This window comes from Canis lupus, chromosome 23, assembly GCF_048164855.1.
Source record: "Canis lupus baileyi chromosome 23, mCanLup2.hap1, whole genome shotgun sequence".
NCBI classification, from domain to species: domain Eukaryota; kingdom Metazoa; phylum Chordata; class Mammalia; order Carnivora; family Canidae; genus Canis; species Canis lupus.
The window spans coordinates 3,225,891-3,253,881 of NC_132860.1; the positions used below are offsets into that span (position 1 = coordinate 3,225,891).

The 27,991-nt window shown below is 35.7% G+C and overlaps 1 long non-coding RNA gene across 1 annotated transcript; it reads right to left on the reverse strand.

Moving 5' to 3' along the window:
• Positions 1–53: 53 nt before the first annotated feature.
• On the reverse strand, positions 54–27,941 carry LOC140615370 (uncharacterized). The gene is made up of 4 exons (XR_012016041.1): positions 27,801–27,941; positions 26,911–27,075; positions 3,897–4,007; positions 54–1,199 (listed from the first exon to the last, which is right to left on the reverse strand). It is a non-coding gene; the product is annotated as an uncharacterized lncRNA (long non-coding RNA).
• Between the last annotated feature and the right edge of the window lie 50 nt (positions 27,942–27,991).

A 27,991-nucleotide genomic window follows, 5' to 3' on the forward strand; every position in this document is an offset into this window, starting at 1 on the left:
TGTCAACTTGTTGATGAACCTCAGTCTGGATTTAATTTAACTTAGACAAAAAATTTGGGATATCTCTTTTATTCCATATATATCTAGAATTATATATTTTACATACACACACACATACAGGAATAAGGAATGGAGTGAGCAAAGGAGGTTGAGTCACATTTATATCTCTTGTAAAGCCTCAAATTGGTTGCAAAATAAATAGCGCAAGTTTATTGGTTCAGCAGTATAGAAGCCCCTACAGATCTCTTGCTTTAGGTTCACTCCCTTATTTTGGACAAAAATACCTCAAACAACACAACTCTCTGACTCATGCTGTGATTTTTCCTGTAGTTGAGCACAGAGAAGTCCCACTTAGAAAAAAAAAAAAAACAGTCATGCCCGGTTCTGCTTTCTCTTTGCTCTGAATCCACTTTCTCGCTCACTCCTGGGCTCACTCTTCTCTCCAACACTACCTCCAGTATTTGGTGTCTGTCTGCTTCTGGTCCCATAATTTAAAAAACTCATTCCAAATTCCCTTGCCAGTGTTCGGGATTCAGGTTCCTAATTAGTGCTGAGATCTATGTACCTCCCAACTCTGCTATTTTCTGTATCCCCTTAACTTAAGCTTTGAGCAAGAGACTCAACCAACCTTTGCTCCTCAGGATTGCACCACATGATTAAGTCTATGATTAGGTGAAGGGTATTTACTTAATAAGTATCATGTTTTTTATTTTCTTCCAGATTGTTATTCTCAGTATAGATACTGATCCCAATGTATTTAAAAATAAGCAGTATATACAGGAAACATTTCAGGAGACAACTAAAGGTTTTCTTTCCACCAGAAAGCTTAGGACTTATGTATCATGAATTTTATTTTTAAGGGAAGGATCTTCCTCTCCCTTTTTTTCATAAACTCTAATATTAAAATGTCCAATACCAGAATCTCTTTGGCTTTAATCTTCTGAGAGACTAAAAACAATATCTGGTTGAGAAAGTTTGCTAATATCACTATTTTGTATGATCGTCCATAATTCTTCGTTAATAAGTCAAATTGGCCTAAGAATCATCATTCAGAATTTGAACTTCTAATACTTTTACCTACTGATCTTCATTCTATATAACAAAGCAATTTCTTCTTTCACATCATATCACTTCACATGGTTGAAGAAAGTTATATCCATATGTGTATTTAAGCAAAATACAATCTTTCTGTTCTTCAGCTGTAAAATGGGAATGAAAAGAACAGTTATCCAATAGGTTTTGTGGGAATTGATTGAGAATGTACATAAAATGTTTGAGCCTAATCAAAAGATCAACCTAATGCATGAGGTATGGTTTAGACAAGTTCGGGAATAAAAATGGATATATTACTTCTGATATAGAAATTTTACTTCTATGCAAGAAATAAAGATTTCATTGGTCAATTTAAGGATTTATTACATTATAAGGTTATATTGCTCTTGTAGCAAACTGAAAATCCAAGAACTCCTGTTTAGAATCAAAATGCATGATTTTACACTGATTCTTGTCACATTTTATATTCTTTTTTGTCCAGTTTCAGAGTTTTGAATTCTGAGACCCAAAATAATATTTTTTACTTTTTTTATTGAAGTTTATTTATTTATTTTTGTTAGCAATCTCTATACCCAACGTGGGGTTTGAACTCACTACCCCAAGATTAAGAGTAACATGCTCCTTTGACTGAGCCAGTCACCTCAACTATTATTCTTGATTATGGCTAAGCAATTTAAATGGATAATAGCTCATAGTTTGGGTCTGTGTTCCTTTAATGTTCCTTTACTACAAACTGAGACACCAGAAACCTTTCAAAGGAGGGCTCCTTTTCTCTGGGAGGCTCTGAGAAGGCTTGTCACTCTAGAACTCACACGTAGCAGGTGTAGGTTCATTGTCTATTGAGTTTCTCCTTTTACAAAGCATTTTTTAAACTGTAAGTAACTGTGCTTTTCAATCAGCAAGAAGTAGTATTTTTCCAAATAGTGATGCTATTTGGAATAATTGATCATTTCCAACTGTCAAAATGTGTGCTTCGTATGGCTGCTGAAGTCAATTTGACTGATGTTCCACAGCTCTACATTAGAGTCCACTGGAGGTATTGCTCTTAGCAGTTTTTAAAACAGAGAATTATAAAAGCAATAATTTGATTTCTGATGTCTAGACGTTCTTTCCCACATGACTCCATCAAGAAAGGCTGAGACTCAGGCTGTCCCAACCTGCATAATTTATATAGTTGAGGCCTATTTTCACTGTCAAGAAGCCAAATCCCTCAGGCAGCTTTGCCAAAGAACTGTTCCACTCATTTTTTTTTTTCATCCCTAAGGCCTTCATTCTAGCATTGGCTACTCTTATTAACAAAAAGCAGGAAACAAGCTCCTATTTGTGAGATAATGTCTTTTCTGTTAAAAGTAGTTGAATCCTCAGAGAAAATGACCCCTTTTCAAGTTGACTGTTCCTATATCCAATGCTCCAGACTTGACATTGGGGTATGCCTTCAAGCACATTTGTTGGGTTCAAGAGACTAACTGGATAGTGTTCCTGGAAAAATGATGTCTTCCTTATGGGTCAAATCCTTCAAAATAGCAATGAATATTGAAGATCAGTGGGACACTTTTTCTAACTCCTGCTACATTAGCCTTGTGGGAGAGTGGAAGTAGGAAGCTGAGAGTGAGATCCCAAATCCCAATTTAAAAATTTTAAGATCATAATTAAAAATTATTTTTATATCACAAGGTGTATGTTAACTTCCATTTTTTTTTTTTTGTTTGTTTCCTTTATGACAAAGCATGAGAGTGGTAGAAAGAGGACTTGACTGAAAGAGGACCCAGGATATAGTGCCAGCCAACGTACGGTTTTGTGAACTTGAGCTAATGAAGTTTCCTCTCTGGACTTCCTAGGTAAGAAGAGGATCCAGACTCCGATAGATTCTATAGCTCTTCCCACCTTCAGTACTTCAGAACATAAAGGCTGAGGCCTCCCCTTGAATAAATAGCACGGAAGGAGTGCAGAGAGTGAGAAAAGAAGGAAGACAAAGTTTGAGAGCATGGAATGTTTGCAGATCCTGAGAATCAGGCATGGAGGAGCAGAACAAAGGTGTAGGCTGTGTAAGCACACCTCAGCTTTGCTTCTAGCACCTGTTTCCATATGGCAGAAGAACAAGGAGAATATTTACCTGAGAGGCATGGAGAGAGGGTCTGTGACCAAACCTGCGTTTCTACCTTCCTACTTTCCCTCATTTCCCACCCGCCAGAGGGGCTGTGATTTCTGTACCTGAACAACAAGACACGTTCAGGGAAATAGGGACTACAAATGGTGTAATGCTGGAGACATAGTGAGAGTTCTGTGGCATAGTGGATGTTGAGAGCCCCAAAGGGCATAGAGGGTGCTGCTACTAGTTGTTCCATGGTTTAAGGGACCCTATGAATAATCCAAACACTTTATAATTTTTAGCCAAGAGAAACCTAGCAATAAAGCATGTCTTCTTGTGGTCATATGGTATAAAAGAGTTGGTGGATCAGAGTGGCTTGAGAAATCTCAGGAAATTTTTACACATCAGTTTCATGGAAGGAGGCAAAGCAAAGAGATGCAGCAAGTTTAATTTCAAATGCTTTTTGTTTTTGGATAAAGTTAAGTTTTATTTAGTTTTTATCTTCAAATAGCTTAGAAGTTGTCCCTCCCTAATCATCAAAACAATCTAAATCCCATAATAAATATTGATTGGGCATATTCAGAAGAGGTGAGAGTAGGGATGACTAAGAATGTGCCTTCTTGTAAGCTCTGTCTGGTACACTTATCATCCTATTGTGGACTCTTGTCATCTTGTGATGTATTGTACTTGTCTACAGCTATAATGAAAGGCTCCAAATGAATTCAAGCATCATGTTACCAAATACATTACTTACATTTAAATGTATTCCAATAAGTTTCCTCTTTATGTCCTTTGTTGGATGAAAGATATTAGATTATTTACATTCTACATATTAAGAAGGATCCCAGATTAACTTTTTAAAACACTGGAAGACAGAAGGAAAAAAAAATGTATCATTATATGGCCCTTTCTATAGTTAAGGAAAAGCAGGGCAAGGGAGAGCTCTATAATGCCTAATTATAAGATTGAAGGAAAAGGGGCCTTGGTGAATGAATTTGGGGATGCTTCACTGATTTCAGAATGTGACCCTTTATTTGTGTGACTCACAGCTCAATTTCAATTTCATAACACATGTTGTACCTATTAAGATTGTACTTTTTATATTGAAGGCAATCGGGGATGAAAATCTGAGTTGAGATCTTAAATTGAAATGTATTAACAGGAATAATGACAAATTTTATAATTTGGCTTCCCAGGAATCTGTTCACTATCCAAAAAACTATAAGATACACATCTGTGATCTTACAGACCTTAGGAAGTATTATCACAATTCTGAATCACAAATTATCTGTGGAACATGACAATTATTGACAATTATGTAATCCCGGGATCCTCAAATATACGACCTGTTACACTAATTGGATGCTATGTTACTAGTCATCATTTTAGGCAGATTGGGCTCACCCAGACATAATACAATGTGACAAGGGACTGTGTCTGTGCTGAGACCTGACACAACGCTCAAACCATGAATCCAGTCTTACTGGTGGGAGTAATTGTCAAACAAATTGGGCATCACTGAGCTCTACTAACCAGCTCTTAACGTTTTTTACTTTTCGATTCGCTGCTGTGGGACCAAGGACCATGTTTTGAGCATCAAGAGCTGTGACAGAGTCAAATAAGTGACTTTAACCTCCTCCTCTCTTGAAGCTGGGAAGGTGCCAACTGCAATTTGCCAGCTTTCGCCAGCTTTGGTGGCTGGAGATAGTAAAGCAAGGAGGGTTTCTTCTGATGTCAGCTGTGTGGCTCATATCATGTATGTAGAGACTTTGTGCTTACTACCAAGGAACTGCTGCCAGTTGGGGCTCCTGAACAGTTGGTCCTGAGTTCCACTGAGCAGGCAAATAAACTCAGCAAATAGAGACAGATAGACAGACAGAGAACAAACCCAAGACACAAAATATCTGGCATCCGGAGGAATGGTACTGCTAGAGGAGAGACAACAGCACTTTTTTTTCAATGTAAAAGATCACCTATAAGAAGTCAAATACAAAAAAAAAAAAAAAAAGCCCAATCTTTTTCTGTTAATAAACATGACTTAGGGACTAAAAAAAAAGCACCTAGTTAAATAGAAGAAGAAAAGGATCATGGTTGAGACCTTAGCTAGGGCTTGGAATAAATATCTTAAAACAAGTAAAAGATACCAAGAGTTGGATACTGTTTTGGAAAGGAGTCTCAGAGAACAGATCAGGATACCCAGCATGCTAAAATGATGCTAAAATTTCAAAAGGAGGAAAGAATAACTGAAGAAAAACAACAACAAAATATATTAGTAACTATAATGAAGATGGAGAAGTACCTAGTGAATTTTACACAGTGGTGATGATAGGAGGTAGAAAAAGGCTTTGATAAATAATAATTTTCTTATAAAGAATAAAAATCGTATCAGCATCTCATTTTCATACAACACACTGGAAGCTAGAAAATGGTGGAGTAGCATGTAGAGAAGAGCTAGCAGAAATGGTTGCAAACCAAGTATAACGTTTACTTGTGTGGATAAGAAAGAGATACCTTAAGATATTCAAGATATCAAAGAATTCATACCATTCTTCTATCCCATCTGAGGGAATATTGATGTAGGAACTCTAAACACAAAGCAAATAAATCAGAACTGAGGGTTCAGGATGGTGGATTATGACTTGAAGAGAAGGGCGATAAGCTTTCCAGCAGTTTTAATCAAAATGAGGAATTTAAGCATAAAATAAGAATAATTAAGCTAAAAAAATAGACTACAAGGGAAACCTCCATAATTGTCCCAAACCAAAAATATTTGGTCAAGTTTGAAGGGCAGATAGAGGGAGAAAGTAAGTGTCCTTTACAGATTCTTAGTGTGGGGGGCATAACTTTAATGGTCCACCTGTATTGGGGAAAGAAGAGAAATCATTGATGAGGTAGACATCTTAACCAAGGGAACAGCCTCTGTTTTGGAAAAAAAAATTAAATATGTGCCTGGTTATTATGTTCAGAAAGGAAAGTTAAGTATAAAATAGGATGTAAGAGTACAGTGGAAATCCCAAATAACAGGATTTAATGAATTATCTACCAACCAAACCAGTAGAAATTAGAAAGAAAGGCAAGAGGAAAAAGGTGAAAACCAAAGAGACAAATACACTAGGAATAATTTGACTTTCCTGGAAGCAGGGATCATGGGTCTAACCTATCATGGTAACACGAAAGTCTAGTACATGGTACACTTGCATGAACTATTTATTGGTTGAGTAAAGAAATGATAAGTATGAGGTCCACCTTCTTGGACCAGGTTAGTAATGTTTTAAGTCAATAGCATTTTAAATAAAACTTTCTAAGGGAAAATCATGATTCTTAAATGGAAGGTATTTCCATTGGTCACCCTCTGCCTTGAGCTTCATGCTTAGGGCTGAACAGCATCTGTGGAATTGCCATAACAATGTATTGAGACAGGAATTCCAGATTCCCCAACTGGGTGGAGTTGCACCACTTGATTTTCTGCATTCTGATGCTGGTATTCCACACTCGCCCCCCAAATTCTCTAAACCAGCAGCGGAGAAAAAGGACTTGGAGAAATAATTAGGATTCAAATCAGAGCAGAGATTCTTTCCTAGTTGGGTGGCCTTGAGCAAGTCAGTGAACTTTTTGGAACTTCGGTTTGATCATGATAATATGATTCAATCATGATTTTATCTGTTTTAACTCAGAAGCTATTTCTGATTGTTGCTCTTATTATCAATACCTCACTACTGCGGCTACAGGTTTGTGCACCTCAGTGATTATTGCTTTAGTATAAAGCACTGAGACGATGAAAGCTTGCCTACGTAATTCCAAAATGAACTAAAAAAGATGATATTCATTTCTTTCATTAGCAGAACGTAGGATTTCATATTTACCCACATCCTTACTAAAACTGGGTATTAAAATATTTTTAAATCTGTACTTTTATGGGTGAAAATAGAATTTTATAATGACATTTGATTAATGAGATTGAATATTTTAATATATCTATTATCCATTTATATTTTTTTCTATGATTGGTCCTTTAGTGTCAATGAATCATTTCTCTATTAGGGAATTCCTTTTTTATATAGATTTGAAGGAGACTTTTTGCACATTAAATATATGTCTCTCATGACTCATTTTAAAATAATTTTTCCACTTTGTCATTGGCCTTTAATTTTTTCCCCCAACTTTTTCTTTTAAGGTAAGTTGCAAAAATAATCCAGAAAACTACTGTATCTACCCAAACTCAACTTCCCTTGTGTTCATGTCTTACATAACTATAGAACAATGATTAAAAAAAAAAAAAAAAACAAGAAACAAATTTAGGTGTACTCCTATTCATTGAAGTACAGAATTTATCTGGATTTTATCCATTTTCAACACATGTGTTTTTTATTCCAGGATCCCACATTATACTTAGGTGTCTCTTTGGTCTCCTCTTGTCTGCCACAGTTCCCATATTTCAGAATCTTGACACTTTTGAAGACTATGCCTTTAACTTTTAAAGATTATTTTTAGACATGCTTAAGTTTTTATAAATTTTTATGTTGAATACATTAATATTCTTCTTTGTGGTTTCCACACTTGGTGTTAGATATAGAACACTTGCGAAGTAATGTCCTGCCAGAGATTGTACAAATGTTCAATAATATATCTCTTAGCACTTTTATTGCTTTATTTTAAAAATGTATTTAATTTCATACTTTCTAGGACTTATTTTGATATAAACCATGAAGTAGAAATACAATTTGCTCATCTGTTCCCAGATATCCAGACGTTTGTCCCAATACCATTTATTGAATAATCCACCTCTTATATAATAATCTATATGCCTTTGTGATTGATCTATTTTTTTCCTTTACCATTCCCATAACATTTTATTTTTTAATTTTTATCCCAATAATATTTTAATTTGTATCCTTAATAAGACATCTTTATACTGCTGCTTTCCATTTGAAAAATGTAGCACTTTTTAAATCCTATAGTGTTGCCATGTATCAATTTTAATCAATGATGACAATCAGTAACTTGTTTATATTTTAGTATTTTTTAAGTTCTTATTTAAATTCCAGTTAGTGAACATGCAGTGTAATATTAGTTTCATGCTTACAGTATAGTGATTCAATGCTTCCATACACCCCCCAGTGCCATCACAGCAAGGGCCCTCCTTAATCCCCATCGCCTATTTACCGCCCCCCCCCATACCTCCCTCAAGTGTGTTCTCTGTAATTAAGAGTCTCTTTCTTGGTTTGTCTCTTGCTCTTTTTTCCCCTTTGCTCATTTGTTTTGTTCATGACACTTATGTTTCAAAATTGTTTATAGCTATGGACAAAATGCTTATGACATAACATTCTAAGTCTTACTGGTGGATATGGGAGAAAACTTGTAATTTCAGTGAAATAATTAAGAAATGCTTTTATTTATTTTTTTCTAAAGAAAAAAATGCCTTTAGATTTCATTGAACTGCACTGGACCCATTCAGAGTGAGCAGTTGCACCAAAAAAGGCTTATTTATATCTGATATATTTTAAAAAATGAAGAAACTGAGAACAAATACTTGCAAAGGAGACCTTCACAAAGCTGTCCTAACAAGCTGCTCATAACGAGTCAGCCTGATGATGATAATAAAACTTGTGCATTCCCCACCAACCCATGCAAATCCAATGCTATAGCCTTGGTCAGAGCTAATAATTCTAAGCCTTTATACAACAGTCAAGATCTAAAACAAAGACCAGCTTAGTTGGATAATGAGTATAGGTAGGATCTTCTTGAAATACTCAAGACTTGGGCTCTATTAGAAATCTTCACTTGTCATCCTCTGCCTCAAATTCAATCCCCTCTTAGGTTGGGGAAGTGAAATTATGGCTCTTAGGAGAATAAGAAATCAGAATTAGAGCAAAAAGGGGGGGCCGTAAATAGAATTCATATTTAGCACTTTTAAATGGTTTCAACATAATTAAAGTGTGTTGGTTGGGGGAATGCCTGGGTGGCTCAGTGGTTGGGCATCTGCCTTCGGTTCAGGTTGTGACCCCAGGGTCCCGGGATGGAGTCCTGCATCGGCCTCCCTGCATGGAGACTGTCTCTCTCTCTGTGTCTCTCATAAATAAATAAATAAATAAATAAATAAATAAATAAAATTTTAAAAGTGTGATGGTTGGGTTTTCAATTATAAAAATAACCAGTGAGAACTTTTTTTCTGAAAATATAGATGATTAAAACATTTCAAATATTCTAGTATATTTAATTTGCAATTTTTATGATTAAGGGTGTTTGAATTTGTAGTTAATGGCTAAATATTAGAAAAGCCTAACGTATAAATAAATATTGATTGTACAAATGATATGTATATATTTAGTGAAATGTTCATTTTTATTAGTTAATACTTTGGATGTTAGCAAAAGTCATAAAATACTGGTTTCTTTCTATTCATATAAACTATTCAGGTATATAACATGCTTTTGACAAAGTTTTCTTAAATGTATGGGAAAATTTTTCTTAATGTACAGGAAAATGACTGGAATAAAGTACAATGAAATATGTATAGTAGATCTTATGGTAAAATAGGAGTAATTGTTATTTTTAAATATTGTTTTATAACTTCTAAGGTTTTTTTTTTTTTTTTCTCAACAAATGTATGTATCAGTCAAGCCAAGCTAGATTATTCCCTAGTAAAAAAGAACCAATATGGTTAATTTCATGTGTCAACTTGGCTAGGCTATGATGCCCTGTTATTAAGTCAAACACTAGTCTAGATGTTGTTATGAAGATGTGTTGTGGACATAATTAACATGTAGAATCAGTTGACTCTAAAGCAAATTGTGCTCCATAATATGACAGATCTCATCCAATCAGCTGAAGGCCTTCAGAGCAAAAACTGAAAATTTCTGAAGATGGATTTCTGCCTCAAGACTCTACTATAAAAATCCTGCTAGAGGTTCTTGTCTGCTGACCTGCCGATGAATTTCAATCTAAGATTCTTTTTTTTTTTTTTTTTTTTTAAAAGATTTTTAATTTATTTATTCATGAGAGAGAGAGAGAGAGAGAGAGAGAGAGAGAGAGGCAGAGACACAGGCAGAGGGAGAAGCAGGCTCCATGCACCGGGAGCCTGACGTGGGATTCGATCCCGGGTCTCCAGGATCGCGCCCTGGGCCAAAGGCAGGCGCTAAACCGCTGCGCCACCCAGGGATCCCTCAATCTAAGATTCTTATATCAACTCTTAGCTGAATTTCCAACCTACCAGCCTACCTTTTAGATTTTGGAATTGCCAGCCTCCATAATTACATGAGTCAATCCCTTAAAATAAATCTCTTCATATATATCATGTTGGTTGTTTCTCTAGAGAACCCTGACTTATGCAATAATTCCCAAATCCAAGTGGTTTAAAGACATTAGTTTATTTCTGCATCCTGCTCTATTACCGCTGTGGGATACCTAGGAGTGTGGCTTCCATGTTGTTGTCATACTCCTGTGGTAGGTAGGCTGACAAAGAAGCCAATACCTGTAAACCTGGTAGAAAAACAAAACAAAACAAACAAACAAACAAAAACCCATGATGTGGCCAAGATCCTGCCGCCATACCTTAGAGCTTCTGCCTTGGTGGGTATCTCTCTCACTCACATTTCATTAATGGTCCTCATATGGCAAAAAGGGTGAAAAGATCTCTGGGATTGCTTTTATAAGAGCACAAATCACATTCATGGGGGCCCTACTCCTCACCTTGAGGATTTAATCACTTCTCAAAGGCCCTATTTCCTAATACTGACACATTGGGGATTAGGATTTCAATATATGAATTTTGGCAGGACAGATTCTGTCCATTGCTCTTTCTTTTCTTTCTCTGCCTGTTTCTACTGTCCAACTTCTAGAATTCCTGCATACAGCTTTTGATAAACTTTATTGGGAAAGTCCAGAAGCCTAGGGCTAATTGAAAGTAAGCATTACCTCATCATGATTCCCAATCTCAAGCAACACACCTCTTTCTTCAAAGAACAAAGTGAAAAAGGCTCACACCCTACCTCTATTTTTTAAAAGAATTTTAATGTCTTTCTTAATCATCTGAGTCATTGCACAAAATTCCCTTGTTAATTTTGAAATTTCCATGGTTCACTTAAAGGGTGGAAAGTACAAGTAGCTATATAGCTATGGCCTAATTCCAAACTTAAAACTTTTTTGGTTGTTATTTATTTTTGAAAGTAATAGTAAATGCCACCGTACTTACAAGAAAAATGATATAAATCTCAGTATCAAAGATCATAATTTAGAATGATAAATTGAGGAAAAATACGTTAAGGTTTTGTATGAGATCTTACATTTTTTTCCCATATACTTTATCTCATTAAATGTCATAATAACCTCATGAGGTTGGTATTGTTACTGTTCAAGGAAACAGGGAGAATGAGGGTTATTAACTTAAGTCACACAGCTCATAGATGACTGTTCAGGGACTGGTAAACAGCACCTCTGATTCCATGCCATTTCCATTACACTAAATTTTCTGGATTAAATTCCAATATAAAACAATGATTAAACTCCATTCTTTCCAGTAAAAATGTGTGAGACACATGGTGGCAAGAAATGCACATTTGATGATAATCATGCTAATAAAACATTCGGTTCTTTATCATATTCAATAAGAACTATAATTCAAAGTGTTAATTCTGGAACCCTGAATGTTCCTCAGTCATCAGGGAAATATCTAATTGTTCCCTTATTAAACCAGAAGGCTTAATTGAAAGCTATAATGTGTCAAGTACTACCCCAGGCTCAAATGCATCATCCACATCATTCCTTCAAAATACATAAAACTAACTGGGGAGACAACAACATTTACTTGAAATAATTAATAATACTTATGTGGCTTAGGTTGAGTAGAAACATGAGGTCAACAGCTTTGCAAATCATCAAAATGTGGACAATCATGAGATGAAGGATAAAAAAAGAAATGTGATATTAGTGCTGGACCCTTACATGTTTAAATGTATCTGTGGAAGCAATTAGTAGTACAGACAATCCTCCAAGACTGAGACAAACTGCCTGCTGATTCACTAAATGATGATAACAGATTTGATGTCTAGAAGAAGGAACAAGTATTAGAACGAAGGTCAGTCCACCCTACCTGGAGTCTGAGAAGTGGGGACAGTCTTTGTGAAAGGGTGGTATTAAGCACCTGGGTTTGATTGGACATGGAGGTAGCAATGAGAAAAATTCTCTTTAGAGTAAAACAAGTGTTCTTTCCATCTCTATGGAATTGGGGGGGGGGTATCCTCTAGGACATGCTTCTCAAACCCAAAAAGTGTAGGAAGTGCTCCTGGAGATCTTGTTAAAAAAAAAGATTCAAACTAGTAGATTTGGCATGGGACCTAAGATTCTGAATTTTTAAAGGTCTCCTATGGCTATTGGTTAACTCACCACACTTTGAATAGAAAGATCTTAGGGCACAAGGGAGAGTCAAAGGAAGGAAGAAGGCTCAGGAAATTCAGGTGAGGAAAAGGGGGGGGGGTAAGTTGTATTGGGAAGTGTGTTCAGAGAGAGTCACAGCACTGAGTTTTGTGTGGCATGAAGCATCTAGATAGGAGGCAGGATAGAGAGTACAGGTATGAGCAGAGATGGATTGGCTGTGACACTGATGGGGCTAAACTTTAAGGACTATCACTGAACACAGACAACATAGGATATTTTTTCAGCACCAGTGCTTAAGGCCATTGTCTCTTTCCATTCTCACTTCCAGTCTCTTGATCTTTGTCTGGGGGTGCTGCAGTGGCTATGGATATCTTTGGGTTCCATCTAGTGGGAAATTGGCTCAAGGATATATTCAGTTTGGGTTTAAAGGTTATGTTTATGTGGCTTGCAGTCATCCCCGTATATACTTTAGTAATTGCTAGCTATCTCAGTGTAGTATGACTCAGGAATAATCCTAACTCTCAAAAGATCATGTCACTCGGTAGTTGAGAGTGAACGAGGTGGGGCCAGTTGCCATATCATGATGTGAACTTTCCCAGTGACCCTGGATGATGGAAGTATGCAGAGAGTGGAGGAGAAACAAGGTTTGAAATGAAAGGAACCTAGATCTAGTCCGAGGAATGATTTCACAATTATCAGATATAATATTTAATGCCACATGTTCAGCTCTTAATAATGTCTAGTCCGAAAGGACGGTTTCTCCTACAAGGAGTATTCTTAATAATGTAGCATATAAAATTACTAGCATGTGATAGAATGAAATTATTTTTCATAGCTTATTGTATGCAATCTGTAAAAATTATTCTGATATTGAGAAATATATGTGATAATTTTTTTCTCAGTATATCCAAAGCAATAATTTATTAAGAAAATATACATTTTGAATATAAGTAATGAATAGACTATTATTTTGATGGAAAATTAAGATAATAAGGTGGAATGAATCATATGAATAAGAAAAATAAATGAATACCTCTCTGATTTGAAATGAAATACTAACATGAATAAAAGCAACATAAAAAAACTACTGTTTTCATTTTGTTATAATGAAAACATCTAGAACACACTAATTAAAGACTATCACTAATTTAAAAATTTTAACGTCATTCACTGAATAAGAAAATTTAAACTGCCACAAAATCTCACGATCTACATGTGAGAAAATACTTAAAAGAATATTGCTGATTTTTTTTCCAAACTCGACAGGCATCTTAAAAACTTACATTGAATTATCAGTAATAAATTATCAACCATGATAGAAGAAAGGTTAACTTATCTTTCTATTCTCTCTTCAGAAAATATTACAAAAGATATTGTCATATGAAGAAACATCCATAGAGTATATAGGCTAAGATATATAGGAAATATATTTTATAATACCAGGCAGATGACAATAAAAATATGTTATATTTATAATGTTTTTGATATTTATGATACATGCCATCTTTTTATTGTTTATAATTTTTTAGTTTCTTTTCTAATTCTAAATAAGTAATCTGGTTCTTGGTTGGAGAGAGAGATCAGAGGTGTGGTACGACTCTTTCACCTGTAACCGTGGGGACGTATTACAAATGGAGAGATGGGTCACTGAGAAGAGCAGGGGTGAGCAGTGCTACGCTCACACAGTAACATTCTGACACCTGCATGTACACATGAACTCCTATGGATACACTAAACCTCAAGGTTCCGAATGAAATCTCTATGGGCAGTACTAAAAATCGTCTCTTCTAGGATTTTAATGTTTTGGGAAACAATAATTTAATAATTCAGAGCTTCAGCTTTGGCATCATAGTTGCGGGTTCCTACCTTAACTACATTGGCTATGGATTTTTGGACAAACTGGTTAGCCTTACTAGGTATTGCTTTCCATATTGCTAACATAGGGATCATAGGGTGCTTGTGAGGATTTACTTAGCCCTCATCACTATTATCTGACTTTGTGTATAATCTGTCAGTTGTCTCCTGTGAAGAAAGAAATGGAGGAAGTCCTGGAAGAAGCATAAAGTTCAAGGCAAGTTGTCTTCCTTTACCTTAGTATCAAAGGAAGATTTTCAGTAGGCAGACTTGAAGAATAAAAAAAAAAAAAGTATATATTTATATTTTTTATATTATGTAATATATATTTATATTAAATTCAAATACAGTCCCAGGACTACCAGGTTGATAAATAGGGGTAACTTTTGAGAGGATAATACAAAATCATGTAAAATTTTGGGAACCTAGCACTAATTATAAACCAGCCATATTTAATTAGGTAAAATACAAAGCTTGATTATAATGTGTGTGTGTGTGTGTGTGTGTGTGTGTGTTTGTCTTTTGAACATATATTATATCTACCTATATACATAGTTTGGACTTTGACTTAAGGTGGACTTGATTTTGAATTTCATCTCTCCTTCTCCTGCGGCCTCGGAAACTGACAGGTGTGCCTCCCAACTTCCAGAAGGCAATGTTGGCAACAACACTACATGAACACTTACCATGCCAGGCACTGTGTTATGGAAGAGCTTATGACGTGATCTCATTTAATAATTCTATTACCCCTGTGTGGTAGATTCTGTTATTATCACTGTTTTGAGGATGAAGCACAGAAAAATCAGGAACTTCCCCAAGGTAAAAGACCTGGTAGATGAAACCTAAGTTTTGACTGCAGAAATTCTGGCCCCAGAGCACATGCCCTACACACGATTTTCAACTTGGAAGGAAAGAAAGGATATGAAGAAAACAATGGAAAAAAGAAAGCATATTATGAAAAACGACTCTGTGGCCTGTGTGTACAACTTGTAACTGCTGCAAAGGCAGAAAAGGCTAGCGAAGCCTGGTCTAACAGAGGAAGCCGTCATGAAGGAAGTTACTCAAACGGATGTCTGCAGGAAGAGCCATCATTTAGATAAGTAATTAAAACAACCAAATTACACAAGTGAGTGGGAGGACATACCGCAGTCCCTTCACGGTTACATCCTGCGGAGCCAGAGCTCAGCAATGAAAAGAAACAAGGCCTTGCCCCAGCAAATATTTGGACCCAAGTTAGAGAAAGCCCATAGAAGTAGGCCCAAACAAACCATTGTTTCCCCTTGTCTTAAAACAAATGGAATGTCCTGATGCAAGTCATAAATCTTGCTAGCTAAGCTTTCAAGAGTAATAGCAATAGGTTATGTGTGTGCGTGTGTGTATGTGTTTAAGGCACCAATGGCCATTTTGTTTTTCTCCAATGGGAAATTATTTAACAATCATGCAGTGAGGCCATGGAAGAGTCTGAATCAGTTTGTGCCAAATCAAACATCAAGGAATGTTTCAGTATCAAAATGTACCTGTACTTCCCCTGGCAGCAGAGCTGTTATTGAGATATATGAGCCTGGTTGTACAAGAAAGAGTTCTACTAGTTCTGGGGAAATCATGACTCACAGTAATTCAGTCCTCATGAGATCTTGGCAGAAAGCAAGCATTACTTCACAACAGCTACAGAATCTTCAGGAGATACCTCTGTGAACGGCCAATGATGAATGGCCAATGGGAACATGGGGCTTCAATTTAGTTGAAGGGGCTCTAACTGACATAGCACACCTGTGAGTACTGCTTTTTATTTTGGGAATAGCAACAAATGTTTTTGATTCTTTGGTCCCAGAACATCTAGTTATATTTATTGATTGGATAACTGAAACAAGATGACTCTGGCATCTCAAGGCTTTGTTGAATTCGGGGGAATTTTTTTTTTTTTTTTTCAAATGTCAGAGCCAAAACCGTCACTTCATTTTGAGCTCCAAGCAAGCGGCGTATAATATGTAGCCTGACGTTGATCTTTAAACATAAAAGCTTAAATTTTCCGAGTTCACGTTAACTCTGCAATCATGCCAAGTGGGACCACCTTTTTGAGATGCCTCAGACTCGGATGAGAAGTAATGCATGGCAGATTGTCACTAAGGATATGTGCTTTTACTTTTAAGCTACATGACTGGGCTCCTAAGACTAGAATTTGACTCAAATTGTTATTTATGTCCATCTGGCTAGTGACATCTTCATAAATTCCATCAGGAATCAATAAGGAAGAATAGATCCTTGGTCCTTGAGTCACAAAATTTTAGGATTCTGGGGATTTCAAGTCCCATTTCTTCCAATGCTATTTCCCCCTACCTAGGGCAATAGTGGAAATATTTAACAACTAGCGTGGCTAGACATTGGCCATTGAGAGACAAAAACCATTTAGGCTGGGCACAAAGTAGTAACCCATGCTGGTAAATTTATTACCTAAATATCAACTATCTGGTCCACTGTTGTATACAAAATCATGCTAACAACTAATAACAAGAAAAAAATTTCCAAAGAACTCTCATAACATAATCGAGTTTACAGAGCTAGTTGTTAGCAAGTTAGCAAGTTGTTAGCAAGTGAGTACAAGAATGATGGTGTTTTACCTTCCTAAAGCAGAGAGCCTTGCATCTGAGATCTACAACTTAGAATAATGATAACGTGTGAGCCAGGTGACGGTGATTTGGCATATATTCATTCATTCACTAAATATTTATCAAATGGCAACATGTACTTGACTTTTAAACTAAACCTTGAGGGATAGGTCAACAAGCACATTTCAGATAATTAATACATATTAGTTAATTGACTTGATTATTGAATGACAACACTGTTTCATAAAGTTCGGGGAAGAGTAAATGAGGAAGCATTTGTATGTTTGAGTATGTACTCAATAGATATTTAATACATATTTGTTAATATATTGGATTTCTCCGCATTATTGCATTCTTTCTCAGTATGTGTCCCTACTGCAACATATAAAACATGTTTCTCTAGCTCACAGAGAACTTTCAATATATCTTATTTCTTTGTTTTTTTGTTTTTTTGTTTGTTTTTGTTTTTTTCAGGGGGAGGTGCTCAAAAAACTAGTTTATGGTTTCAGTAAACTGACATCCATATTTTTATGGATGCTTCTACTTAAGAGTACCTATATCATAGATTTTATCACCCAATTAATGTTCATTAGACTCTTAGCTCTAGCATTTTCCTGACTTTGTGAAAAACAAAATATATAAGGTATAGTGATGTCTTTGAATTACCTTCAGTTCTGACACTAAGTAAAACTTACATAAACAGCTAGTGTAACATTTTCTAAACTAGGTACTGGGGGATGCTAGTGGACTTGCAAGATGTTCATGGACCAAAAAGTTGGTGAAACTCTGAGTTAAACAGATTTTAAGTTATAGGACTTCACTGATCTTTTAATATCTTATGACTGCTATGAAATTCTAAAGGCAATAATAAAATATGTAGAATATTATTTTCCGAACTTATTTGGTCTTGGAACATTTGTTTTGATCAGAACGCCTTTTCCTATTTATCAGTATGCTAGTACTCCACAGGCCTGATTTGGGAAAATGATTCAAAAGCTTAGAATCAAGAACACCTGGGCACTCATCATTTCTCTGCCACCGACATCTGTGTGACATTGGGTAAGTTGCTTAACTTTTCTGCACCTCTATTTCTTCAACACTTAAATGGAGGTAATGAAACCAACACCACCATCCTCTGTTGTCCAAAGGAGGAAGTAGGAAGACAAATGTGAAGCTAATTTTGAAACGGTATACACTTGCATGCCCTTGTCAGTCAGCTGGAAGCAAATAACATGATAATTTACAGAACCATATTATCACGCCATACATCACATCACACGCTTGATTGTGTGATTCTACTGAAGCATTTCCTGTGATGATCATGAAAATCTTAAAAACATTGATTTTCATTAAAAATTAAAAGAATAGCTGTAAGTTGTCAAGGAAGGATATAGAATGCCTATAAATGTATCAATACCTGCATAAAAGGGATCTCGCTTTAGCAATTTGATAGAAAAGCTTCAGAAGCAGATGTCCCATAGTTCCTAAATAGTTTCACACAAAATTGTACTCATATGTAGAAACAAACAGCATGATGTAATTTTTGGATTATCTTCATAAAACAATGTTAATGTGTTTCACTTAATTCCCAATGCATATTCAACTAAGATTTTTTTTAAATCAAAAGACAAGATGTAATAGTTTTAAAAATTCTTTACAGAATTATGGAATAAGGCCAAAATAGTTAGGCATCAGTCCTTTGAAATACAGTAGAAACATGTATGGGATGAACAGTTTCAGGAGAACATACGCTTTTCTTTCAGTGTGTCACACGGCAAATGCTTATCTTTACTGGTGTGTTGACTTGGCCTTTTAGTTTTCTCCGTAGTCTTCCTGGAATGTTGTCATAGCCCAAAAGGCAAACCAGTACAAAGATAGTGTGCTTTCCCCCAAACAAGTGAGTGAAAGTAAAGGTTAATGGGAAGAGAAAGAGGCCTGATGGGAAGGGTCAGGGATGCTCAGTGGCCAGAATGAGTGTAATGGAAGCAGACAGTTCAGCTTTGTCCTTTGGTGCCACAAAGGGCAATACTAGTCTGGGACAGGAAGTCAGCATGCTGCATGAAGATTCAGGATGATTTAGGAAACCTGGCTTTCTTGTATTCAAGCTATATGGTCTTGGAGGCAACCCACATTTCCTTCTGTAATACAGGGATTCTATTATTTACCTCAGAGCTTGAAAGAAGTATTACATGAAAAGGTAGATCAATAATAGTGGCTGGTATGTAGTAGTCATTCACTATACATTCATTTTAAAGCATATATTGGGTAGAGAAACCCTTGCTTTTTGACCAACTAATGGATGGTACCAATATTCTTGTTATTCCTAACATTCACTTTATATACCCCATTTTAATGAGAAACCAGTGCCTTTGAAATCCTTGGAAGCAACAGAAAAAGAATGTAGGAGTGCAGTGTTTACTATGAACACTCTCAACACTTTCTTCCTTTGCACATGTGGGACCTCCAGACTGGATTAGGAAGCTCCCTGTTTGGTTCTACCTTTTGAGACCACCCAGAAGCTCCAGCTGGAGTAGTCAACTGTGGCTCATTTTCCCTGGATTGGGAGCCAAAAGGAACCTATTACACATCTGCTCTCCTCTCTGTCTTGAATACCTAGTCTCTTTGTAGTGTAATTCTAAGAAATGGACCTAAAGTCTGAACCACATGTCTTAAAGATTGTCTATCTGTGAGCTTTTTCCTCCTGGCTCTAGCCAGAGACTCCTGGGCCTCTCAAAGGAATACAAATCACTTTCTTCAATTTTGTCTATCAGCAACGTCTGTTTAGATGTTTTCCATTAAATTGATCATATCCAGAAACAAATTAATATGTTTTCATAATGCTAAAAGAATCCCCAAATCTTTGCAATTTAACTCATTAAAAACTCTATCCTTCCACACAGGTTAATATTCAGCTACCCTACTCTTTTACCAAAGATACAATCAGAAGGCAATATCATGCATTAAAGCATCTTTAGAACTTTGAAGTGCTACAGATCTGAGTCAAATTGCAAATTCACTACTTACTATTTCTATGACACTGAACAAGACACTTCTTCATGTCATTTTCCTAATTAACACAGGAAGATAACAGCCTCTGTCATAGGACTGTTGTAAAATGAGAAAATATGTGTAGCGTGTGAAGCAAAATGCCTGTCATAGTAAATCTTCAATTACTGTTACTTATAATAATTAGCATGCTTTTATGTTTAAAAATCAGGCATAGGAAGACAGTCAAATGTAAAATTACCTTTGGATATTGGGTTGGGGGAAAAGAAGGGGTAGCCTAAGTTAGAAATCAACTAATGAAGAATTCATTTTTGGAAAATAGATACAGTTTTGGATAAGAATTCTCAGAGGCAAATAAATATATAATGGAAAGTAGCTGGCTATTTCCCAAGAATTCTCTAACTTTCCTTTGTATTTCCAAAGTATTTTTAAAAAGCACATATAAAGAGGATAGTTCTCCAACTCAAACACTAGATACATTGTGCTGACTGAATTATTTCAAAGATAGTTTAGAATTGTATTTTGTTGGATTTTTTTTTTTTAGATTAAGAATGATGTCAATGACTCTTAACAATTCTGTTTTCTTGTATTTGTGTACATGTCTCTTTTGTCTTTTCTCATGCATTTAAGAAAATTATGCTTGCATTCATGAAAATTGGGAAGCGAAATGAGGCCAACTATTTTTCTAGATTTAGTGAATTTGCTAACATAATCAGAAAGATCTTTTAGCTTAGTTTCTTTTTAAGTAGATTTCTTGCAAAATTGCTAACTCTGAAGTTAAATTTCAGTCTGGTTGTTAAATTGAAGATATCTGTTAGTGTGTCTGAAATGCCACTTTCATAAACTTTTCTTCTTTACTACAACTGAAAATCAGAAATTTAATAAACATTTTTAGATATTCTCATATATAGTTTCTTCAAACCCCACAACTAAAATCTAAAAGTTTGTAAGTATCAATGTAATATTTTCAAGTTTTCCATGGTTAAATTACATTGAAGATATATGATCCCATAATCACAATTCCTGGATCTCTAATTATATAATGGCTATGGTTAGTGGAATGGAGACTAAATTTTTTTTTTATTTTTACAATGCAGTTTAGAAATATGATGATTTCATAGATACCCAATGTTGCAATATATACAAGGGTAGAGAAAACTATTTGGATGTCAGGTACTAAGAATAAGACCTCACCTAAGACATTCAGACACTGCAGGTAATTTTTCTATACGTTTCATTTGAGTTAATTCTCCCGTTTGCTGTATTTAGACAAAGATACAGTCAAACTCAAACTGCTCCTGTGTGACTATTATTGGCACATCAGATCAATTTAGGCCATGTTAAGTCCATAGGCTTCGTTTCTCATTCTACATTTTGCAAAAAAATAAAAAATAAAAATAAATAAAAATAAAATGTCATGCTCAGTCTGAATGTTTAGTAAAGATATCCTTGCATTTTTGCCCTATTCCTTTCACCATGTCCATATCCAGTGTAAAGAGAACTTTGGGAATTAAAAGATTTGAAAGATATGACCTACTTTTCTTCTAATTATTTATCTGTGGAAAGTAAAGAATAATCAGTAAGTCATGTAATCATAAGTATAATGTACCCCTAAAATTACAATCTATGTCATTTTTAAAGAATTTTAAGAATAACCTACCTTATTAACAATCAGCACAATGTCTCTTCAAAGTAATTTGATCTATGTATTAGGAGCCACAAAACTGCATATTTATGGGCCAGTTTTTTAATGTCCTGGAAATGTATAGCCTATGTAAGAGCAAATGACACTTGCTAGAATATATTTGTTATAGCATTATTTACATTAGCAAAGTTTGGAAAACAATAAAATCCCTAATAGTACAGTGGTTTAGGTGACACATGTTCTTCAATTTAATGAGCTATAAACAGCCACCAGACATCGTAGTCGTTAAGTTACTACAAAACATGTAACATGCCTATATCCATGACAAAATGTTTGTTGTTTGCTATGGAATCAAAATATTATTTATTTATGTCCACAATTCTGAAACAACTTGTATAAAGAAGAGAATATAAAATTGAAGACAGTTACTGTATTCAAGTTACGGATTATAGGCAGCTTTCCTCCCTCCATCCCTCCCTCCTTGCCATTCTTTCTTCCTTCATGATTTCCTTTATCATTATTAAATGTCATTGGTAAAACACATAAAAATTAGGGAGGGAAAATAATGTATTATCCTTCCTTAAAATATCTATATTAAGGGGATCCCTGGGTGGCTCAGTGGTTTAGAGCCTGCCTTTGGCCCAGGGCATGATCTTGGGGTCCCGGGATTGAGTCCCACATCAGGCTCCCTGCATGGAGCCTGCTTCTCCCTCTGCCTGTGTCTCTGCCTCTCTCTCTGTGTCTCTCATGAATAAATAAATAAAATCCTTAAAAAAAGATCTGTATTAAATCTACACAGGAAATGGAAATTGATTTGCTTTATCAGATAGCACCAAGTTTTCTCCTACAATATTCTATATTATTATAAACTCAAAAATGTCTTTGCCTAAATTATTCATATAGTTGCCTTTATTTTTCATGCTAATATCTCTGGATAAAAAAGAACCAGCAATCAGGCAAATATATACAAGCAATTGATCAGGATAACATTCTAAATTAACTGTTTCAAATACTACATAATACCAAATTAAACCAGATTATACAGCAAATCCAATGGACAAATTAGCCTTGGAGGAGATAGTTATATTTAAGGTTGATACATATTTTCCAGAACAATTAGAATGTTTTTAGTCTAAGGATGATTGAAAAAAATGTGAAGGCTGAGTTCCAGATATTTGTAACGTATCTTATGTTAAAGTCTCCTAATTCTCTATGGCTATTCACTATATTTTGTAATCTTATTAGAAATTCCCAATTTAGGAGCAGGATATTATGGAAAATATGTTTGGTAGGGGAACCAAAGAACTTATTTCTTTTTTTTTTTAATTTTTATTTATGATAGTCACACACACACACACAGAGAGAGAGAGAGAGAGAGAGAGAGAGAGAGGCAGAGACACAGGCAGAGGGAGAAGCAGGCTCCATGCACCGGGAGCCCGACGTGGGACTCGATCCCAGGTCTCCAGGATCGTGCCCTGGGCCAAAGGCAGGCGCCAAACCGCTGCGCCACCCAGGGATCCCCAAAGAACTTATTTCTAAACCCAGTCTGGCACATACTCTTTCACTGATCTTGGGCACTGCAATAAATCTCTCTGGAACTTGGATTTTTCAATTATGAAATTAAAGAAATAGTCCATAGTCACCATTTAGGTTTCAGGATACCATCAGTTGTTAACAGGACTCCAAAATAAAGACCTTATTTGGATCTAGTTTTTCCCATGGATGAAGTATGGCTACCTTCTTAGTTCATAGGAAGGTCCCTGGGACAAGGAGTATCTCTCCTTGTCTTAGAGACTAAAGTTCTTTAAGGACTTGAGTTGATCAAGGCATATTATTTTCTGAAAGGACTCATTAGCTAATCAGAATTTTAGCAGGTATGAGGTTTCTGATTAAACTATCTCTTCTCTTTGTCCCTTAGCATGAGTTTGGCACCCTGAGGTCCCCAGTATGTGTATATCTATCTATACATATACACATAGGTACACACACCCACACATACAGAGAACCAGGCTATAGGGCAGCAGCAGACTGACGGCAGGCCTTGTGATGTTGAGGATATAAAATTTAACAGGAAATGTGATTGGAAAGAAGTGGAAACACCAAGACAATACAATTCATTCAAAATATTGCCTTTTACTGGCTTTTTTCCCATCTAAAACACGAGAGTCTGATTATTTTGAGGAACAGCTTCAGCAGATCGGAATAAGAACACTGGATTAGGAATTCTGTAAACACTAAAGTTGTCTCAAGGATTTTCAAAACAAGAAGGGCGCTTAATCAGGGATATTATTTGTCTCCAAAATAAAATCACATCATTCTGTCCCTGGACAGAATAATTTCCTTTTGTTTCCCCTTCAGCCTAGGCTAATCTTTGACTCCTGAATACATTTTATTTCCAAATTGCATGAAAATGTGTTGTAGAAACATTCCCACAACTTGCTTTCTTCCAACTTGGCTCCCTTGTAAAGTAAACAGCCTATTTTACCTTAAATGACTGTAATAGTAAATGCCTGGTTGGCCTTGAAGGACAGGCGGGTTGTATGAGAAGGTAGCAATTATTTCCTTACTGAAAAGGGGTTTTACTGTTTTCTTTTCCTAATCCTCCATGGATAAAATATTTAAGAACCCTGATAGAAATAATAGATTACTTTGAAATCCTTCTGGCTTCGCCCCGTATATTTACATTATGGTGTTAACCAGGCATTCTGGAATCGGGGAACTCATTAAACTTTTAGGATTTCATTCTCACCATTTATGTTTTTGTTTCCTATTTGCCATCTCCTTCTAATTTTTAAATTCACCTAAAAACCAGATGGGGAAGCAAACTGAAAGCTGGAGTTCCTGTTCACTGGAAAAGTTTTCACAAGAAAAAATGAATTGCCTCTAATTGCTCCAGCATTGCTATTACTTAAGTTTTATTGGAGGAAAAAAAAAAATTGAAGGTAAAATCCCATAACCATCAACTATTTTGTTTAAACAGAAGCACAGAAGTTAAATTGATTAATTATAGTTTACTGGCTTTCCTCATGGTTGATTTGACTAATTCAGCAAGAATTTTTCCCCCTAAATTACATTATATATGAAATTTCTAGAATTTACTAAATAGTTATATTATCTTATGAGTTTCTTTCTACACATACAAGCAGTACCAATAATATACGCTAGATAAAATGAATAGTAATAGACTGTTAAGAATCACATCCAACTGTTTAAAAAATAAAATTTTATACAAAATAATTTCTATCAAGATCACAAAAGGCAAATTTCAGAACAGTATTATTCCATTTTTGTAAATATGCATGCAAATTCTTGAATAAATATTTGAACACAATACTTGAATAAAATTACGAGTGGTTTTAATTTTGGTTTTGTGTTCTAAATTGTCAGCATTGTAAGTGTACCACTTTTGTAACAATTAAAATTTTCATTTAAACACTAAGTAAGGTCATTACTATGTTTGGAAGTTTTTGCAGCTGTTTTATATTTCGTCATATGTAGTCTTGACTGAATTAAGCAAACAGATCAAGGAGAGAAAAGTAGTCATCTTTACTTATAAACCAAAATGTATTTATTACTTCCATAACTTTCTAAAATACACTATTGCATGTACTTTTCCTCTGTCCCTCACATTGAACATTTCAAATTTTTCACATGCATGTTTGACATCATTGCTTATCACCAGGAGGAAAGACTAAATGAGAATGCTGGTCTTTTGACTATGGGACAGATGTTTCACCTTGGACTCTGATTTAAGAGAATTATGTTGTAGCGTTACACAAGTTTGACCAAATGTTTTCCCCATTGATCAAGATGGCTACCCTACAAGTGTGGACCTAGGAAAACTCTCTTCTCAGGATAGGTCTTTCTTCTACTGATGGAGCTTTCATTAAGTCATTATCATTTCAGGTACTTCTATCTCATAAAATTATTGTCAGTTAATTTGAGTTTCATACTTCTTTTTAAGTGAGATTTGCATTTGAATTCCAATGAAAATTAATCACTTTTTTAAAAAAGTCTTATTTGAAAATAATTTCAAACGTGTAGAAATGTACGATTAGCACATTGCACATCCAAATACCCTTGGAATACCAAATTCACTGAGTGTTAACATTTTTGCCCCCATTTGCTTTATCATTTATGCTTTCTGTACCCCCAGATGAGCCTAGTTTGTTTATATCATGTCCTTTTACTCCTCCGTACTTCAGTGTATATTTCATAAGGATAAAAACATTCTCTTACATAACCATGGTTCTCAACTTCAAGAAATTTACTTTGATACAGTACTTTTTCCTGTATAACAAATTCCAATTTCGTCAATTCACTCAACAATGATCTTTATACACACCAAGCTGTGTGTTACCTCAGTGTTAGGAAACTGCTTCTCATTCATTGAGGAAAATTATCATAAAGACAACCAGATGGGACTTTCTGTGATATTTATGATGAAGAGGTCCACTGTATTCTGAGGCGTTGCCTTGATGAGGGTCTATAGCAGAAACTTGGGTTGAGTCTTACTGGAAGTAGCTGTGTGCCTCCTGAATACCCAGGGACATTGAGCATGCGCTCATGTTTCCTTTGGCTACCAAGAAATCTAAAGCCAACTGGCAACTCTTAAAAAGAGTATATGGTTTGGTTTTAGTACTATCCCCAGATTTATTATTTGTTTTCTCTCATTGTCTTAGCTCAGGCTGCTAGAACACATTAACCAGAGTCTGGGTGGCTTATTAACAACAGAAATGTCTTGCTCACAGTTCTGGAGACTGGAGTTCTTGAGACTAGAATAGTTGGGTTTGTAAGAAAACCTTTTCAGGATACAGATTGCCAATTTCTCCTTGTATTCTCATAGGGTAGAAAGACGCCAAGCTAGCTTCAGGCTAGCTTGGTGCTCTTCTTATAAGGACACTAATCCCACTCATGAAGGCCCCATCCTCAAGACATAACGACCTCTCAAAGTTGCCACCTCCAAATACTACCACATTGGGGATTAGCTTTCAGCATATGAATTTGAGGGGGACACAAACATTAGGTCCTTAACACTTTCCTTTTGTTCCAATGTTCTCATCTATTAACTTTACCCTTAATACTAATTTTTAAACTTCCTTAATTTCTTCTAGAAGAAAGTCTGCATATAAATAAACAAAAAATGAATTAAAACCATCCATTCATCCATCCATCCATCCATCCATATATACATACCTTCATACATACATACTGGGCAAAGAAAAGGTCATGTATGTAATATTGTAATTAGACTTTAGACAAATAAAGAGCCTCCATATACTAACCAGATGTCTGATGAATAGCATCTCCTTACATGCCCCTTTCTCTCTCAGCTGTTTCCATTTCCAGCAGAAAGCAGGTGCCAAAATCACATCCTCTCAGAAGGAGCTCTCTCAATTCTCTTACTAATCTCGGGGTTCCCAGGAACCCATGGGAGCCAATTGCCAACTCTACAAAGACACACACACATGACACTTAGATGTGTAGACATACCAAATTCCCCTGACAGTTTGGTAAATATGGTTTTGTACCATTTTTGTTGCTAAATTTAATTCACTTTCACATTCCAGACCCCTTTTGGTGCCTGGCCTCGTTCATACCATGAGCTGCTCAGTGACGGCTGAAGTCACACTTGTGAGCCAACTGCAGGAAATGGAGACTTTTCAGGCTTCCATAACAATTCATTGTTTTGTTCTCCTTTTTTCATTTTGAAAAACCTTTTTGTTCAAAACCCTAAATGAATTTAATTCAATCCAAAACACTTTGGCAGTTAAAATATCTGCTAGGTCAGATATAAAAATGTGATATTTAGAGAAAATTTCCTTGATATTCTTTACCAAGCAACTCTCCTTACAGGTCAAGGTGTTGTTTCCTGTGTGGGAAGCCCCAAGCTGACTTACATAGAGTTGTCTCTGTGTGCAATAGGGGATCTGAATGGTTATATTGATCCCTCACTTGGGAATGGATTTGACAGTTTAAAAAAGTACAGCCACACTCATGACTCCGCCTGATTTTCCCAGGAACCCGGTGAGATAATCACAACATGAGTGATGATGCCTATTTTATAGATGAGACAATTGTGATCCAGCGAGCTGAAAGCTGCCTGAGATCAGGAAAGATCTGCCTGTACTTTATTTGTTCTATTATAAACCCCAAACCAAACTCATCCACTTACCCATTTCACTGATGGCATTGCCATGCTTTCCGTCTTCCAGGATAAATAGCTTAGATTAATCTTCAACTTTTCCTTCTCTGGAACTCTCTGCCCTTTGTGGAGAAGCCAAGCCCTGTTGTCTCTGCTTCTGAATGTCCCTGCCATCTGTTCCTTCCTTCTGTCACTTCATTACCCTCTGACTGCTATTGCTG